The sequence below is a fragment of the Cavia porcellus genome, unplaced genomic scaffold, assembly GCF_034190915.1.
Source record: "Cavia porcellus strain 051 isolate PalLab524CR breed Dunkin Hartley unplaced genomic scaffold, mCavPor4.1 scaffold_29, whole genome shotgun sequence".
Taxonomy (NCBI): Eukaryota; Metazoa; Chordata; class Mammalia; order Rodentia; family Caviidae; genus Cavia; species Cavia porcellus.
Window position 1 is genome coordinate 25,173,190 of NW_026947512.1, and position 15,267 is coordinate 25,188,456.

The following is a 15,267-nucleotide window of genomic DNA, read 5'->3' on the forward strand; positions in this document are numbered from 1 at the left end:
ATAACTGTGTGCTAATGTCCCAAGTATGCATTTAGTCAGCACAAATGTTGCATGTAATTGATTTAGACTAATACTGGGGAGAAGCTACGGTCTCCTAGATTCCTTCATGTTTTCCAGTGTCTGATCTATTTACTTTGAATTCACTTGAAAGTATCATTTTGAACACAATGACACTATCTCAACAGATTAATTTCTGATCTGATGGAGACTAGTAAATAGGTCACAAGACAAAAGAAATTAAATATTGATCTCATCTTCATTATGTTAGACATGACAAAAGGGGGTTTTAAAAAAATATGAGTCCCTTTTTCGGTCCCTGAACGATTTACTTAATAGTAACAGAGATTATTGGATTAAGACAATAATTTAATGTTATCACATGGGTGCAATACAACAGGAGTGACTCGTGACACTGTAGACAGCAAGAAGCAATTGAATAATTTAGGAAATGAAGCATTATATGTGGCAAGAAATAAATGGTTAATAAAGTAGAAGGCAAAATCTTATCTTCCACTGGGCTGGTGGCATACCTTTGTAATTTCAATACCTAGGAAGGCTAATGCAGAAAGGATCATAAGTTTGAGATCACCCTGGGCAACTGAGTGATTTAATGAGACTGTCTTCATATAAACAGGTACCAATTTCCTACAATAGACGTAATCAACACATACTGCAAACATACACTAGTAAAAATTTTAAAATTAGAGTAAAAATAATAAAAAAGAAAGTGGGGATATAAACCAGGGCAAATGTTCAGTCCCCTACAAAACAAACACAAAACAAAACCAAAAACCAAAAATTATTGTCTGTAATTCTTCCTCAGACATGTTTCCCTTCTCATATCTTGGAGATACATAATTTAGTACTGTGGAGGAAGCAATGTGTGCTTCAAAAACACAGATGAAGGTTCAGGTGTGTCCATCTCCACAGTGCCCTCTACTCTCCAAGGAGACCACACAGGCTGAGAGAATGAAGGGAAGTTCCCTATGAGTTGTGTGCTTTAAATGCAGAAGTGGCTTTACTAAGGAAACTTCCTCAACTTTTGGTCTTTCCCTGGCTGAGATGGAATTTTTGATATCATTTGCAAAGGGTCCAGGGTTTGCTTATCCTACTTTTTGGCTATATTTCAGGCTTTTTAACCACTAATAGGACTGCTGGTCCCCAAGAAATACTCTGGGACCATAAGCCTACTATAGGTGTCCACGGGTAAACTTGGTTCCACAGCTGCCACTTAATGCCTATTTGCAGTCCTGTATATGTCACCTAATGGTATAATCTGGGCATGAACTAGATATATGCAGCCAGAATGAATATTTAATCTTCATGCTAACATTTCAGATATCTTCTGTTAAAAAGAACACAGACAAGACATACACGACTTACTTAGTAGCATGTTAAGAACCACTATGGTAGGTAAAATGCATGACAACCGTTTTCAGTAATTACTATGACACTGAATAGTAAAAGCTTCATTTCTTCATCTCTGACATGGGAATAACAGAATAACTGATACATTAGTGTTCTGAAGAGTGACTGAGATATGTCCATTCCCTGACATCCAGCAAGAAGATACATCGAAGCAATAGCAATTATTATTTTGTAAAGTAACACAGGTAGTTGACAAAATAAGCACGGACCATTGATTTAAATTCCAAGCTATGTGATGGCAGTAAAACATCTGCGTCTGTTTATGCCATTGAGAAATTAAAGCCATCGCACAGGTACTGTGTGTCGTTGTAATGATTAAATTAAATGAGAAAGTGACAGGCTTTTAGGAAGCATGGAAGAAAGATCAAGCTACCTTTCACTTTTATATTTCCTTCATTTATTTTGCATAACCGGGACAGTGTTGTAAAGAGAGTCATTATATGTCAGAGTCCACTGTCCTCACCTTCAATATCTGAAAGAAGAGGTTTAATTATCTCTAAGACAAATTAACCTGTGTGTGTTTACGAGCGTTGCAGAGGCATAGTAAAAAAATCAGGTGAATTAAGTAATCCTGGAAGAACTAAAAAACACCATCTGATTTACAGAGCTGTGGATATTTTATATTACCAAAACAAGTAAATGAAGGAATGTCTTAGAGTGTAAAATTTTTATTTCCTCTTTACCCAGACTTAGTAAAAGACATTTCTTTGATTTATTTGATATTTTGCTTCTTAATATCTTGCAGAATTATTTTTTCCATGCTTTCTCCAAATTGGAATAAGTATTCCAGAAAGTTAATTCTGATTCTGGTGTCACTAATGAGTAATTTAGCCTGTTAGTGTGGAAATGGAAGAAAATCTCTTTAAAGATCAAAATAAAACTTACAAATCCATCATTTAAAAAGCCTTGATTTTCTGCTTCAAAACATGACTGAGTTCCACTAAAGAATGCAATTGGGAATTTATTTTCTGTCACCTTTAAAGTTAACAGAGGGATTTTAAAAATACAAAAATGTTTTCTGACAAGCAAACAGACAAGACTGCAGGGCAAGAGATTGAAAAGGGAAAAAAAAATCTTGAAAAAGCTGAGCTTCCAATCTCCTCCCACTGGTCTCTGTGAAAGATGACTTCAGTCCTTTTCTTAACTAATTCTGTCACTGTAAAATCCTACAGTCATTCTTCCACACATAAAGGACAAATAAGCTCAAGAGGAGGATCTAGAAGCTTTCAGTTTTAACTATTCACCAATAGTAGAAAAGGCACAATGCCTAAGCTATGGCTTTGTGGCCAATGGGGTAGCTGTGTATGTCTCACATGACTCGCTGCCCCTGTCTTTCACATGGGCTGTAATTTAGTTCAATTCAGAACTGCAGATAGTACGGCTTCCACAGGAGCAAGGGATGCCTGAGCACAAGTGGCTGAGTTCCTAGTGACTTTCCGAAGGACTTCTCCACCTTCTTGCAGCAAGAAAACAGGGATTCTGCACCTGCACCAGGGACAGGCTGCTAAAAGCCTCTGCTCTGCCTCCGGGGACAAGGAACTAGAGCAAATAACCATGTTGAAATTGTAAGTATACGATTCTTTCACTCAAGTGTACTGATTAAAATAGTTTTCTGTCATAAGCATCAAATATCTGAAGATTTGTTAGGGTCCTCTTTTATGTGTACATCGAAAGGGAAATGTTGACAAGAAAATTATCCAGGGGCAAAATGGTATGCTGTACTATGTTAGAGATAAAGAATTAAAAATAAAAGTCTGGGATTCCAAAGAGTAGCTGCAGGAGGCTGCACACCGGAGCATTGCGCCAGTGGGCTGCTTTGTTCATAAGAAAAAAAGAAAGCACATACATATGTACTTAGTTCACTTCTTTTTGCTCTTTATGTCTAATCAGATTTGATCTGTCCCCAGGAAAAATAAAAGACAAACTTTGCTGACTCCACTGACAAGGGCACCATAGACTTTCCAGACATCTGACAGTTATTATAATTAGCTATGAAAGACTGCTAAGACACTTGGAGGCAAATAGCTCTTAAAATTTGAACAATGGCTTCAAGCCAGGGCTTTCCTTTTATTTATTTTCTAACCACAAGTTTTAATTTTAGAATCATGATATAGACTGTACTGCTTTCGGGCTTTTCATATACAAAATGTGAAATGAAGTCCCAGCACAAGTAAAGGCGACCGAAAGTGACCAGTGTAAAGATACAAGGAAAAGACAGCTCTCTCTGTCTTAGGATTCAGCCTTCCATGTATAAAGATTTTTTTTTTTAAATTCCTAATAGGGTGGAGTGAAGATGTGGGGGTGGGGAGGAAGCATGCGGAAGCATTATAGAAGAATGCTTGAAGAATAAAATAATTTGGAATTTCTTCCTGCCAAAGATACGGTTAGCATCTAAGTTGCATTCATGGTAAGATTTTTTTGATGGAGTTTCAAACAGAAGCAATATACAAAAGAGCATTTTTTATATTTATGCAATAATTGGAAACAAATGGAGAATGTTCCTGTATTACTGCTTTCTTTTTATATTCAGCTAGAGTAATCTAGCAATGCATTATGCCTGCACTTCTAGAATCATCCAAATCCTTAAAAAGTTATAAGCTAAGTCTCATAAGAAATTAAAAGGCAAATCAAATCAACGTGATTATGAGTGCTGAAGATTTTAAATGACAAAGCCTCCAACGCAAAGAGAGTTTATAAGAACACTCTACCCTCCCCATTTTTAAAAGAGAATATTAACTCCATCAATTATTGAAAGGAATTATTCAAAGGCTCCAGACCTAACTAATTATGGCTTAGAGAACTGCCAGAGCAGAGCCTGTGTTCTAATTATAAAAGTCCAAGACACTCAAAATCATTTTTTTAAGGAAGACTCGGACACGAATTTTTGTATAATCTTTTTAAAATTCACCATTTTTTTTCTTTGTCTGCTCTCATGTTATCTACACCTCCCCCACCGCCGCCCACTGTGTGCTGAGACACCTGAAGGCTAGACATAATGATCAACAGAGCTCCAGCCTGTCTGGACTCCAGCCAGGTTCCCCCCCCACCCTTCTACAATCAAGGAGCTTGCACGCAATGCATGCCGAGCCTATTCCACTGCTATGTGCAGATCCGGGATGGAAGTCTTACACATACTGCGGAAAGATTAAAGACAACAATATCCCCTTTCTCTTACCCTAGACAGACTCAATTTTTAACCCTTTCACTGCCTTTAAATCCAAAGAATTTTAGCCACTCAAAAGCAGGTCTCAGGGGACCCTGTAACTCCTGCACTGTATTATATAGAAGCACATGCCTCATTTGGTGTAGAAATCTCATCTCGACAGATCTTGTCAGGGTATTTTAGGATTAGCAATGTGTTAAAGAAACAAAACATAATTTGCCTCTGTGGGCAATGCATTTTTGCAGGAACTTAACCTCTGTGAAACCTGAAAAAGTCAAAAGTCTGTGGAAAGGTTCTTGCAAACCTTGCAGAAGGTTATGTGCCATTTCTGATGATGCTATTCTTCAAGCGTCTCTCTGTTTCTCTCATTCTCTCTGTTTTGTGCACACTCAAGACATATACTTCAACCAGGAAAGTACATCATTATATCACAGAAGAACTCAGGTAGCTGGTGATGTCATTACAGATAGAATTTCGCCTTTGTGGGCAATTTTCAATCACCTAATTACCAATGTCGGTTGGGTGTGTGCCCAAAGGAAGTTCATGTGTTTGTGGGGTTAACCGACACCCACAGGAAAAGGACTATTTTATTTGTAGTTCTCCCCCTCAGTCTTTCTGTCTTTCTCTCTATGCCTGTCTTTCTCTCTCTCTCTCTCTCTCTCTCTGATGTGTTTAGATAGCAGTAAGGTTATATTTAAGAAGATATATGTAGTCAGGCGGAGTTCTCTGGCTTTAGGAACCTTATTAATATGCTGGTTGAACATTTCAGAGGTGACTGCATTTCAATATGAATAGGTTGTAGAGATGTTAAGCATTCTGCAAACATTTGGATAAAAATGATACAATAATATTTCTTATGACGGTGTCTTACTGTTTAAAATTTTGAAACTGCCCAATTATTTTTACTATGAGCTTATTTTTTGAACAAAGCATAATTTTATATGAATGACTTAGAAGTAATGCTCATTTCTTATGGTTTTACTGAGGTATATCTCTGGGTTAAATGATGGTTGTGGACTGGTTCAGTGTGTTTATTTATCAAGTCTGTTTGATGGGCCTTACCGTAAAAAGTCACTCACCAAAAAAGTGTTTAGGTGTTCCATTAATGTGTATATTTAAGTATATTTCTTTCTTAATAATATAGTTTAATACATTTGCAGAAACATATTGCTGAAATTGAGATATAAATATAGAACAAGAATATTTACATACCGTCTTTAACTATAAAGTTTTGCTATGTAATGTAAATTAATCTCATTAATATAGAATGATTGGGTATACTTAACAGCTCTTATATACCAAGTATTTGATATTTAATTTTTTATGTTTTTGAATTTGTTCTCAATACTACTTTATTCTTTCAGACTAAAAAAAATTCTCAAAAAATTCAAAATATAGTCATGAAAATAAGATTTACTTTGCTGCAATATTATGCAATTATTTTTAAACAAGGGACTTTTATCTTATTTTCTTTCATGTTACTTTTCTTGAGAAAAAATATAGCTTAAAGAATTGACACATTTTATACTTAGGAAAAACAAGCTGTACCAGTTAGGTGGCGTTCTGTAGAGTTACACTTTACTGTGAACTAATAAATAACTTTTGTTAGAAATTCTGTTTCCTGGTTTTATAGTTTGTACATACCATTTCTTGCAGCAAATAGTGGGGTCTGGCCTGGTGATGAATTTTACAATTTCTTTACCAAATTGAAAAATAAATAAATCGCTGAATTTAATCTTTACCTACTTTCTAGCAACAATCTATGACTTTGCCCACTGGGGATACAGGTCACTAAAAAGGCACCTTTCAAAGACAAGAAGATAATGGACTTGATTGAAACAGTTGAACTATGTAACGCCAATTCAAGAACAAATGGTTTTTCAGAGCATAACGGAGAAAGAACAATTTACTATAGTACAGTTTATTCTCTTTACACAATGGTAATGATTTATTTGAAATACCAGAACAAACAGTAGATGTGTACCAAAACAACCAATGGCTCTCTTATGTCAGGGGTATTTCAAGATTCTTGTGTTTCATACGTTATTCTTACTCCAGTTTTTTAACTGAAGACTTAGCTAAACCAATACCCTAGTATAGGTTGATTATCGTGACCATCTTTGTCGTATACATGCATATATTGTATTCTATATAATATATTTGAAAATGGTCTTATGACCAAAAATAATTGTTGGTAATATATTATAAGAGGTTTTCAAATCTTTTAGAATATTAACATATTTTAATATAATGACTTTTAGATGACGATATTAACTCACAATGTATAAACTAGCAGAGGGATGCTCTCAAGATTTTGGACAAATTAATGTATGTGGGGCACTAATTATAGTGCCTCACATCAAAAACATTTTAAACATATCCAAGTATATGATTTACTTGTCAAGCAGTATAAAATATTATTACAGAAAACACTGCTATGCTTCTTACCACTAAGAACCTGGTTTCTAAAAGTAGGCTCAACACGCATAATCTCTCTTTATGCAAAGACAGACTGATGTTTTTAGACCTCAGCCTTTAGGCACAGGGCCTGACTTTATTGTGGACAGATGCCTGAGCACTGTGCACGGAAGGCACAGGACCCTCAAGTTGCACTAAGAAAAGAAGGAAAACTGGTCTGGCTGCTTTAATGCTTCAAATTTTATTCTTTCAACTCTACATATACACAACACTCAAAATCAATTTGTGTGAAAACTATCAAAGTTATTTTTACAAATTTCCAGAGCCAGGGTTCTGTAGATGCAAGGGAAGGGAAGGAGTTCTGAAAATGATTGAATGTCCCACTGCCTGAATCCAAGTGAGGCTCAGTCAGGCTCTGGGGTCAAATGGGCTCATGAATCACAGATAGGAAATGAACTGTGTATTGCATATTTGGAGATTTAAAAAGAAACATTTGGGATATTTTACCATAAACAGATTTTTGGGTTGATTTTTGGCACATCTTTTAAAACATCAAGACTGCAATTCAGCTGAAATAACTTTTTATATGTATAGCTACGACCAGATGGCCACGTGCTCCTTTCTTATTTAGATGAGACTTTTCCTTTCAATAACATCTTTCTTCCTGACCTGTTTAAAAATTCCAGCGAATGAAATCAGCACAGGATTTTCAATTCTAATTGACCATGTGCAGAGGAAGGGCCAGTGGAGAAATCAGTAGAGGCATTGTGAGACTCACTGCCTGAGTTTTGTCTTTGTGTTTTATCTTTACTAGCTAATCTAAACTAATTGAAAATATTTGATTTTTGTTCATATTAATATAGCAGCAAGATTTGTCCTCAGTGAAAATTATTTGGGTGCATTGTTTCTAGCATTTCCTCACAAAAAATAAAAAGTTACACATTGATACAGTTGCAAATTTCTAGTAAACTGTTTATTGGTTGAAATGTATTTAAACATTGGTATAGTAGTTAAATTAAGATGAAAGAATGATGATTCTAAGTTTTATTTTCCTTGCCACTTGAATAAATCATCATTAATGAAGATACATATACATTTCAAATTTCCATGAAAATATCCACTATCTGGATATTTGGTCCATTATGTGCATAATCATTATATAGTAAAATATATTTTTCTAGGGATTTTATTTAGATTTGAAGAGTAAAAGACATCAAAAATAAAATCTGATCTACATATTGTGTGTGTGTATATATACATACACATATATATGTATGTGTATGTATATATATATATGCTTTAAGAGTGGGCATCCATGTTTTGAGGCTTTTTTTTTTTTATCAGATATATTATTACTATTGTTAGGAATAGTACTTTACTATTAGTAGTGCTAGGAATTGAACCCAGAACCTTGCACATGCTAAGCACACCTTTATCACTGAGCTATATCTCTAGGTTCACTGTTTAATAAATGTTTGACTCAAATAGTTATCTTCATCATTTACTGCATTAAGAAGTTGTCTTCATTTAGATCCTTTAATTTTAATGGTAGAAGCATGAGATAAAACACGTTGTCTGCTACTGACATTATTTTGACCAATAAAGTTAGAAAAAATACTGGAATCAAGTGTCATATTTTAAAAATAAGTAATAAGAATAATGAAAACTTCAAGTTATTTGTCAGTATTTTTAAAAACTATTAGAATGTTTTTATAGTGACACTGTCTCAGGTTTGGTATTCTTTGCCCATTTATTCAGGTAAACTTTTATTCAAGCAAATCTACTAATCAAAAAAGTGATGCTTCATCAAAAGTTTCAAAAGTTCTATTATCTGAAAAATGTATGTAAATAAATGTAAATCATAATTAATTAGAATTTCTTTACATCAAAATTGGCCAAAAATTGAACTTGATTGTCCACATAATTTACAATTCTGAAGGTATGTTCTAAGCCACCAACATTTTAAGAACCTTATGAAATTTAAATTTCTGAGGTCATTTTACATGTATCGATGTCAATTGTGTGCTATCATGTGTGAGAATTGTCATCATGCTTAAGTACATGTGTTAATTAACACTTCTAATATTGAATGTTTTTTCACTGATTTATGAATCATAACTCATTAGAAAATTAAATATATTGTGATGATTCAACAATTCTTGTTCTCCTGCTCCAAATGAATAAAATATTTAGCAATTTAAAAGGGCAAACAGTATACACAAAAACCTAATAGTAATATTATACACAATGTATTAAATTGCAAACATTTATAGTTTAGCTTTACTTTTAAAACAAGAGATTTTAATCAATAAGGAATTTAACCCTCTCTGCACAAGATGATGGATAATGGGAACCAATCTTGGAAACATTGTTAAAATTGTGTTGTTACTGTAATTTCAGATGATTGATGCGAAGATGCTCCAAATAGACTTAAATAAGAAACCTCTAAAATAATGTACTTCCCTCTCCTTTGTAACTTTACCCTGGAAGCATAGGTAGATCTTTATTTTCCAGCAATATAGATGATCACAAACATTTTCAAACTCTTTTTATTTGTCATTGAAATCAATTTTGGTATTCTCATGTGTTGGGGCTGATGGGGGAAATTTTCTATTCTGTTCAACATCTGAATTCTTAGGTGAACAGCACAGGAGAAACTGTGATCAGTTATGGAAGCCCTGCCAGCTGTGCAAAATGTCTGCTCTGGCTATCCTGCCTTCCCGGTTCCCTAAAACTGTAAAGCTCATTGGAAATAGATCCTTGCGAAACTTGGGCCCTTTAATTCTCCTGGGACTCTGACTGTGGCTATTTTCACACTCCTTCAAAGAATCTTCTCCCAGACAGCAGCACCCCTCTGAATGGTTGGTGCCTCCACACAGTTTGCTGAGCTCTCAGCCATTTCTGCTTAGTTAGGACTTTGCCTCATCCTTAATTGTGTGTGTGGTTTATGGCTGACACGCACAGCTAGGGTATCTCGGTGGTTGTTTTCTAATTTTATATTTTTAACTGTAAAGGAAGTAGAATTAACAGGGCAGATATGACAATAAATCTAGGAGCAGATGCAGATGTCAGGCATTCTGAAAATCTGAAGTGTAGTAAAGGGAATCTTGAGATTACTTTGAATTCCAGCAGCTTTTTTGCAGCTTTGAAGCTAGCTCTCACCAGTGTGGAAGGCTTCTCTCAACTCATCACTTGAAGTGGACTCTCAGTTCATTCTTGTGGTTCTTACTTGACTTGGTACACTTCCTGTAGGGAAGTTACTTTTCTAACTTTAAAAGGGACTGACTTCTCCTTCAGAAAATATTGGAGTAGAGAAACGAAGCACAGTATGAAAACAGGAGATTATGTCAAAAAATATGAGAAAATAAAATGTACTAGATAATCTGAATTTAGGAGGATATGTCAAAAGTTTGGCCTAAAAATGTTGTTATGCAAATGAACTATTTAAAAGCCCATATGTAACCCCTGTGTGATTACACACACACACAGACACACACACACACACACACACACAAGAGAGAGAGAAAGAGAGAGAGAGAGACAGAGAGACAGAGAGACAGAGACAGAGAGACAGAGAGACAGAGACAGAGAGATAGTAAGTCAGAGAGACAGGAAGAGAGAAATAAAATTTCCTGTTAAATATTTATTTATGTCTATTGCTATAGAAACATTCATAAAAGACACATATTTCACTGATTTGTGTAATTTTTGGATTGCCTTGTTACATTAGTTGTGAACCAGGTTTTTATTGAGAATATACTGGGAGAAAATGAAACACTCAATCACTATACTAGTTCTTGAGAGCCACTTTAAAAATTGTCCCTTGTCCTGAAAGAGTTAACCATTTATGCTAAAGACAGTGAGTTAGGGTAAATTTAGTCTTTGGATAGTCTGAGGACAGAAACGGGTTAATTTTTTAAATCTCTGTGAAGGGAGGAAGGAAGCCTGGATGACACCAGCCAAGCCAAAGACTAAGCTGAGAGCGATTTGGCTGTATTTATGGATTATGCTACACATTGAAAAGAGGGAAATCAGGGCTGTGAGATGACGCTGCAGGGGTCGTCTGGACTTTTCACTGAGTCTAAAGTCTGTTTAGTCAGTGCTTATTAAGGCCTAGTTTTGCCCTGTTCACTCTTCCTGTTCTAAGTGCAACATTTTTGAAAATGCTTTACCATTTTTGAACATTATGTGCAAGCTTATATGTTGAGGATAAAAATAATCCACAGTAGTTAGGAGACTTACGTCCTTTTTACAAAGCAGTGTAATTGTGCATCCACTTCCTTTGCAATTAATAAACAGCCACTATAGCTCTTCTTCAAATGTAACTAAAGGTATTTAAGTATAACATACATCTAAAACGAATCAATGCATTTGTTGTTATAGTTAACTTTTGTAAGAATATATCTAAAATGATTATTTGTATTTTTCAATATATATATAAAAATTTTTATATAATTATTTGCTCTAAATTTTCATACATATGTGTACTCTTGGTAATTTGTGAAGATCTGAGTATCCAAACTTATTTTTTAAAGAAATATTCTACTTTATAAATTGTTGTAAGAGAAGAAAATACGAAATACTATGTTTTTAGTAAACTTTACTAAATATTTTGCTACAATATTCTATGTAGTATATTCATTTGTTTACATAGTATTTGATAACTAATATAAACAAAATCATTTTACATATTTTATATTTTGAACAAAATAGCCATAGTTATGCTTTTAAAATCTTATGATAGATAACATATATAAGGTATAAAGTGGTTCAAATTGATTATATAAGCATAAATGTTGGAAATAAAACTATGCAAATACCGAATTACATTTAAAAAGTTTTAGAATTTGTCTTAATTTAGTATTTTGCTTAGAAGACAATTTTTAATTTTTTGTTTTAAATATATTTTTTAATTCTGAAAAAAATTAAGTCTATGTTTTGAGAAGAATGTTTTTAAAATTTCACTAGATGAGTAACATGCAAACATTTTTTATGGCTAGGTTAAAAATAGAATAAACTTCATTTTTAATTTTGAAGTACTCCAATCTACACAGAAAAATAAAAACAGTATGTATATATTCATGTTTCCATAAGATTTACAGTTTTTCATAACTTGCTGTATTTACACAAACTATTTAAAAACCTGTTTATGAACACTGTTTATGTACACATCTTAAAACTCATCTTCTATCCAGATTTTTCTCTGACCATGGAAGTAATTTTGTTTCAGAGTTGGTATGCCATTTTCTTTATTGCTGTTTTTACATTCTAATTATTCATGTGTCAAAAACAACTTTGAAAAAATTAGATATCCGATATAATAATACTAATTAGCTGATTTAAAATTGTTCTTATTTATTGAAATTAGAACTGTCATGTATATTTTTACTTTGAAAGCCATAATTTTGATTAAGATTTAAGTTAAAAGATATTTTTTTCTTTCGTCAACTAATTTCCATGTTTGCAAAAATTAAGATAATGCCTTTTGTCTCCCCTTTATTCAAGTTCCATAGAATTGAGGCTTTTAAACTTTATCTGTTTTCATTATTATTAATTATACTAAAATGTTATACTACACCAGTATCTCTGCTTTCCCTAGTTATGTTTTTATAAAAGTTCATGTATCATATTTAGATTTCTGTATAGATATGAATGTTTTTACATCTATGTATCATATTTAGATTTCTGTACAGATACGAATGTTTTTACATCTATCTCAAATTTTAAGACTGCTTATTTTGAACTATTCTAAAGAAATTCAAAAATTACTTTTAGATTGATTTGCTAAGAAAACATCAACAATGTTATAGGTTAAGCAATGAGCATTGATATTAGGATTTTTTTTAACTCTTCCCTTGGACCCATATATACCCTATAAAATGAGCAAATACATTCCTGAAAAGGTATACTGAAACCAAGGTCTTTATTTCCCTGGAATATTACTACAGATTTGCACAGATATGTGAGGATACATTGTCATGTAGACCTCTTAATGGCCCTGTCTCTGACTTGGCATCAGAGTATAAATCTCCACTAGCACATTTACTGTCAAGTATTAATCTTAAACATAATCCGCAGAGAGAAAACTTCATTACATAAAGGTGAGTTTAATTGTATTTTTGTCTCCTATAGTTTCCTTTCTAATTCAGTTAATTGGGTAGCAATATATCAAGAGGGATATACAGTCAATTTAAAACTTAAGTCAGAATCTTAACAAATGGTTGGAGAGTTGAGATTGCTATTCAGCTAAACTTTTTTCAACTTACATTTATGAACTACGTATTATTTCCAGACTGGACAATTACTATTTATGGGTAAATATTTATTCCAGGCAGTATTTGTGCTAACAGTTTCTAAAGATGAAAACAGATGAGTATAACAGATTTCATGTTTTTTTCAAGTTCTATTCAGATTGTATTACAGTGGCCAGTAAGTGTGAATTCTAATCTTCTCTGCTAGATGTACATTTAAACAAAACCCCAAATACAATGATTTTAACTATAGCAGTTTTTAAAAGAATATATCACTGTTCAATATGTTGCAGATTATTTTTCTGTAAGTCCTGTAATTTTATTCAAAGATCACATTTTTACTGGAAGAAAAGTTTGAGAGCATGGAAAACTCTTTAAATATTCTATTCTTAATATTTTACCTTAAGAACTATAGATTATATTCACAATTATTGAAAATTTTCTTTCTATTCTTAGTCACAACCATCTATCATCTTCCCTATCCTTTAAACTACCAATATTCTTTCATTCCAGATAATTACACAGTCAGTGTCACCCATTTGGGTCTTTTTATTGCTGCTTTTCTAAAACACTGGTAAATTCATTAATAACTTTTCAAAATTTTTATGTCTGTTTCCCATTATAATCATACAGCAGGAAAGAAAAAGCCCTGTGAGAAAGCACTCAGACAATGTGTTTCTAAACAGCAGAGTGAGTGTCTTTGGGTCTCTATTTTCCTGTCAGTGATTTAGAGAGAAAAGACTGGTGGATCTCAAAGGTCCTAGAATACCCGTCTGAATGATTAGTGAAATATGAGTTTGTTAGCTGATTAATGAATTCTGAGTTCACAACATACAGTAATCTCTGTGTGTTGTACATGTGCCAAATACCCCATCCCATTTAGAATGTAGTATGACATTTGTTTAAGATTCTTCCATTTAATAATTTGATTTTCACTTCTTAAACCTCTTTGCATATAAACTTGCATTCCCACACATGCCTTCTTCAGTGTATTCTTCATTTGACTCTTAGGCTGTCCTGCAAGAAATATCATCTATAAAATCACATAGCTGAAGGGACCTTGAATAATTCTAATACTGAATTTTTACTGATAAGCCAAGTAAAGTCAGAAAACAATGTAGTCACTTATTTGTAGAGAGTCTTTCTGAGTAAAAATCATTCTCCACAAACTCTTTAATAATCTAGGACTACTGAGTAACCCGAGAAAAGAAGGAATTCATTGTAGGTTAGATCTTAACTGTTATTTCTAAAGCCAGGTGATATGACTTGTGGGTGTTTCCAAATGCTGATTTAGACAATAAAAATAAAAACTGCAAGATGGATGTTTTTGAGGTATTCTAAAATTTTTTTATGTGTTGAATTAGCATTATTACTCTTATTATAAAGAAGTTGATCATTAAGTGATTGCTGAGGAACTTTACCAGCATCTTTATCTGAATTTTGGAAATGTATTATTACTCAGATTTCTTATTTATGAGCAATGTAAACTATAAATTCTCTTGCTTAAACTGGTTTATAACTGTGATACATACATATTGACTTCCATTGGAAAGAAATATACGGGACTGAATTGCAGTTTCAAATGTCAGAAGTATTGAAAATATTAAAGATAAAAAGTAAACCATGAGTAACAGGAGTCAATGGAAGAAAATGTCATCCATCAAATGTGTTAAGCAGTGAATATAATATGAATTTTAAAATGTAGTTAAAAGATAAATAGTTTTAACACTATTGATAATTTTTTTTTACTTAAGTCTATGCAAAAGACAATTTATTCCTTTAGGAAATTGCAACCAACAGCCAATCACATGTCATGAAGCAAACAGGAACAAAATTATGAATGCTATTTACCCACCAAAACTATCTGTGCTTCTAGAATAACCTATAAACACAGAGAAGAGGCAAATTAAACTGATTTTGCAGGTATCCCTAGCATACAAAAATCAAATGTCAACAATCCCTTCAGTGTTCATAGTGTGCAAGTGTCTGTGATTTTTTAATTCTTTT

At 33.2% G+C, this 15,267-nt stretch overlaps 1 long non-coding RNA gene across 5 annotated transcripts in view; it reads left to right on the forward strand.

The window, feature by feature from the left end:
* The first annotated feature begins 2,619 nt into the window (after nt 1-2,619).
* Nucleotides 2,620-15,267, forward strand: part of LOC106028760 (uncharacterized) — an 83,230-nt gene continuing 70,582 nt past the window's right edge. For 2 of the 5 annotated variants that reach the window (XR_010044530.1, XR_010044532.1), the window contains exon 1: nt 2,620-2,993. This is a non-coding gene — a long non-coding RNA (uncharacterized LOC106028760). The remainder of the gene's footprint in view (nt 2,994-15,267) is intronic. The other 3 variants (XR_010044531.1, XR_001202386.3, XR_001202388.3) reach the window with 3 other exon arrangements.